Source organism: Physeter macrocephalus, chromosome 1, assembly GCF_002837175.3.
Source record: "Physeter macrocephalus isolate SW-GA chromosome 1, ASM283717v5, whole genome shotgun sequence".
NCBI classification, from domain to species: Eukaryota; Metazoa; Chordata; class Mammalia; order Artiodactyla; family Physeteridae; genus Physeter; species Physeter macrocephalus.
Window position 1 is genome coordinate 24,306,586 of NC_041214.2, and position 5,032 is coordinate 24,311,617.

The window sequence follows — 5,032 nt, forward strand, 5'->3', positions numbered from 1 at the left end:
ACCTATATGTTCTGACTGCAAATCCACAAGAGCAGGCAATTAGTCTACTCCATTGTTTACTGCTCTGTCCCTAGTGCTTGAAAAGAGTGTGGCATGTAGTCGTCATTCAATAAATATTTGTTGAATATGGAAAGGAATGAATGTTAATTTTTTTTAAATGGCAAATGAATATGAATAGTCCAATCTCATCTAAGTTTTACCTGGATGTCCCAGGTCCTCAAGGGTTTAGCCTTTTCTTTTATTTATTTATTTATTTATTTATTTATTTATTTTTGCAGTACACGGGCCTCTCACTGTTGTGGCCTCTCCCTTTGCGGAGCACAGGCTCCGGATGCGCAGGCTCAGTGGCCATGGCTCACGGGCCCAGCCACTCTGCGGCATGTGGGATCTTCCCAGACCAGGGCACGAACCCTCGTCCCCTGCATCGGCAGGCGGCTTCTCAACCACTGTGCCACCAGGGAAGCCCTAGCCTTTTCTTTTAAATACTCAAACTTAACATCTCTAGCCCTAATCACTTTTAACTTTTTGGGAGGAGAGGGGGACACATTTCTAAAGGAGAGAGGGCTAACATTCTCTTAGAGGTTGCCTGTCACCTCATTCCAATTTCCTGCTCAGTTTTTCTAAGCTTCACCTAAGCACCTCTTTGGCCTCTTCCTCCACCACTTGGCCATCAGCATGGACTGTCTTTATTCCCTCTATCACCACTAATAAAAGGCTGGTTGTGCAGTATACTTTAATTGAAGACCTGTGAACAATGGAGGTTCATTTCAGCTTAGTACACAGAACTATTTGAAAACGAATATCAGGCATCACTTGCCATTCCTAAACCCACAGGGCACTCTTTGACAAGCACCATTCTCTCCCATGCTTGTGGCCCTCCTGATTCCCAGATTCCCCTGAGTCCAACTCACCAGCTCTTTATTACCTGGGCATACCCTCACAACTTTTATTTTCTCACATCCAAGGTTTTCTTCATTACATACCCCCTGCTTGCTCTCATGCAGCTCTAGAAACAGTGAAAATAACTGTTACTTTACTATGAACAGCATTTTTGGTCTCAAGCTTTCCATTCAACTGAGCCCTGAGTCTTTCTTCTCCTTTTCAGAGCCACTAAACCAACCCATTATTGTTTTCTCCCACCAACATGCAGGTATCTCCCCAAAACAATGTCTACCCTCCTAGATGAATCTGCTCAAAGTGAAGGCTATTTTGGAAACAGTAAATGTTCCAGCCTAATTATGCATAGATATAATCAGAAAGACGATAAACCAAAACATCAACAGTAGTTGTATCTGGCAGATGGGGCACCAGAGGTTGAAATAAAATATACCTACAGGGCTAAGTAGGGAACATAACCAAGTGAATCAAGCTGATGTAAGAAATATTTCTTCCGAAGAAGCAACAAAGTTTGCAGGAGAAATTCTTTGCCAGATATGTGCCTGATTTATTTTTAACAAATACAAATGGTCATGAACATATGAAAAGATACCATTTATCATGAGGGAAAAGCAAATTAAAACCACAGTGAGATACCACTTCACACCCACTAGAATGGCTAGAATAAAAAGTCAGACAATAAGTGTTGGTGAGGATATGGAGAAATCGGAACCCTCACACACTGCTGGTGGAAATGTAAAACAGTGCTTGGAAACAGTCTGGCAGTTTCTAAAATGCTTTAACATAGAGTTGCCATGTGATCCAGCAATTCCACTCCTAGGTATATACCCAAGAGAAAGGAAAACATCCACACAAAAAATGGTACACAGGAGAGGACCTTAAAGATGGCGGAGGAGTAAGATGTGGAGATCACCTTCCTCCCCACAAATACATCAAAAATACATGTACATGTGGAACAACTCCTACAGAACACCTATTGAATGCTAGCAGAAGACATCAGACTTCCCAAAAGGGTGTGCAAGGAGAGGAGATTCAGAGCACTGCCTAAACGAGCTTCAGAGACAGGCAAGAGCTGCAGCTATCATCGCAGACACCAGAGACAGGCATGAAATGCTAACATTGCTGCTGCAGCCACCAAGAATCATGTGTGCAAGCACAGGTCACTATCCACACCTCCCCTCCTGGGAGCCTGTGCAGCCTACCACTGCCAGGGTCCCGTGATCCAGGGACAACTTCCCTGAGAGAACACACGGCATGCCTCAGGCTGTTGAAACGTCACACTGGCCTCTGCTGCCGCAGGCTATCCCCGCATTCTGTACTCCTCCCTCCCCCCAGCCTGAGTGAGCCAGAGCCCCCTAATCAGCTGCTCCTTTACCTCGTCCTGTCTGGGTGAAGAACAGATACCAGAGGGCAACCGACATGGAGAGGCAGGGCCAAATCCAAAGCTGAATACCAGAAGCTGTGCAAACAAAGAAGAGAAAGGGAAATTTCTCCATGCAGCCACAGAAACAGCAGAGTAAATCTCCACAATGAACTTGATGTAACATGCGTCTGTGGAATACCTGAATAGACAATGAATCACCCCAAAATTGAGGCAGTGGACATTGGGAGCAAATGCGACTGACCAGTTTCTGATTTTTATGTTTATCTTAGTTTAGATTTTAGCCCTTGTTATCATTGGTAGATTTGTTTATTGGTTTGATTGCTCTCTTTTTTATTTTAATTACTTGTTTTATTTTAATAATATTTTCTTTAATTTTTTACTTCAAAAACTTTATTTCCCTCCCTCCCTTCCTCCCTCCCTCCCTCCTTCCCTGTCTCTCTCTCTTTCTCTCTTTCTTTCTTCCTTTTTCTCCCTTTTCTTCTGAGCTTGGTACTCTGGCTGGGTGTCAGGCCTGAGCCTCTGAGGTGGGAGAGCCAAGTTCAGGACAGTGGACCACCAGAGACCTCCCAGCCCCACGTAATATCAGTCAGTGAGAGCTCTCCCAGAGATCTCCGTCTCAACGCTAACATCCAGCACCACTCAATGACCAACAAGCACCAGTGCTGGGCACCCCATGCCAAACAACTAGTAAGACAGGAACACAACCCCGCCTATTGGCACAGAGGCTGCCTAAATCATAATAAGTTCACAGACACCCCAAAACACACCACCGGACGTGGTCCGGCCCACCAGAAAGACAAGATCCAGCCTCATCCCCCAGAACACAGGCACAAGTCCCCCTCCACCAGAAAGCCTACACAGCCCACTGAACCAACCTTACACACCAGGAGCAGACACCAAAAACAATGGGTGCAGCCTGCAAAAAGGAGACCCAAACACAGTAAGTTAAGCAAAATGACAAAACGGAGAAATACGCAGCAGATAAAGGAGCAAGGTAAAAACGCACCAGATAAAACAAATGAAGAGGAAAGAGGCAGTCTACCTGAAAAAGAATTCAGAGTAATGATAGTAAAGATGATACAAAATCATGGAAATAGAATGGAGAAAATAAAAGAAACGTTCAACAAGGACCTAGAAGAACTAAAGAGAAAACAAACAGTGATGAACAACACAATAAATGAAATTTAAAATTCTATAGAAGGAATCAATAGCAGAATAACTGAGGCAGAAGAACGGATAAGTGACCTGGAAGATAAAATAGTGGAAATAACTACCAAAGAGCAGAATAAAGAAAAAAGAATGAAAAGAATTGAGGACAGTCTCAGAGACCTCTGCAACAACATTAAATACACCAACATTCGAATTATAGGGGTCCCAGAAGAAGAAGAGAAAAAGAAAGGGATGAGAAAATGTTTGAAGAGATCATAGTTGCAAACTTCCCTAATATGGGAAAAGAAATAGTCAATAAAGTCCGGGAAGCATAGAGTCCCATACAGGAGAAATCCAAGGAGAAACACACCAAGACACATATTAATCAATCAAAAATTAAATACAAAGAAAAAATATTAAAAGCAGCAAGGGAAAAGCAACAAATGACAAACAAAGGAATCCCCATAAGGTTAACAGCTGATCTTTCAGCAGAAACTATGCAGGCAAGAAGGGAGTGGCAAGACATAATTAAAATGATGAAAGGGCAAAACCTACAACCAAGATTACTCTAGCCAGCAAGGATCTCATTCAGATTCAATGGAGAAATTAAAACCTTTACAGACAAAAAAGCTAAGAGAATATAGGACCACCAAACCAGCTTTACAACAAATGCTAAAGGATCTTCTCTAGGCAGGAAACACAAGAGAAGGAAAAGACCTACAATAACAAACCCAAAACAATTAAGAAAATGGTAATAGGAACATACATATTGATAACTACCTTAAATGTAAATGGATTAAATGCTCCAACTAAAAGATGTAGACTGGCTGAATGGATACGGAAACAAGACCTGTATATATGCTGTCTACAAGAGAACCATTTCAGATCTAGGGACACATACAGACTGAAAGTGAGGGGATAGGAAAAAATATTCCATGCAAATGGAAATCAAAAGAAAGCTGGAGTAGCAATGCTCATATCAGACAATATAGACTTTAAAATAAAGACTATTACAAGAGACAAAGCAGGACACTACATAATGATCAAAGGATCAATCCAAGAAGAAGATATAACAATTGTAAATATTTATGCACCCAACATAGGAGCACCTCAATACATAAGGCAAATGCTAACAGCCATAAATGGTGAAATCGACAGTAACACAATAATAGTAGGGGACTTTAACACCCCACTTTGACCAATGGATAGATCAACCAAAATTAAAGTAAATAAGGAAACACAAGCTCTAAATGACACATTTAAAAAGACAGACTTAATTGATATTTATAGGACATTCCATCCAAAAACACCAGAAAACACTTTCTTCTCAAGTGTTCATGGAACATTCTCCAGGATAGATCATATCTTGGGTCACAAATCAAGCCTTGGTAAATTTAAGAAAATTGAAATCATATCAAGTATCTTTTCTGAGGACAATGCTATGAGACTAGATATCAATTACAAGAAAAAACACTGTGAAAAATAAAAACACATGGAGGCTAAACAATACATTACTTAATAACCAAGAGATCACTGAAGAAATCAAAGAGGAAATCAAAAAATACCTAGAAACAAATGACAATGAAAACACGATGACCCAAA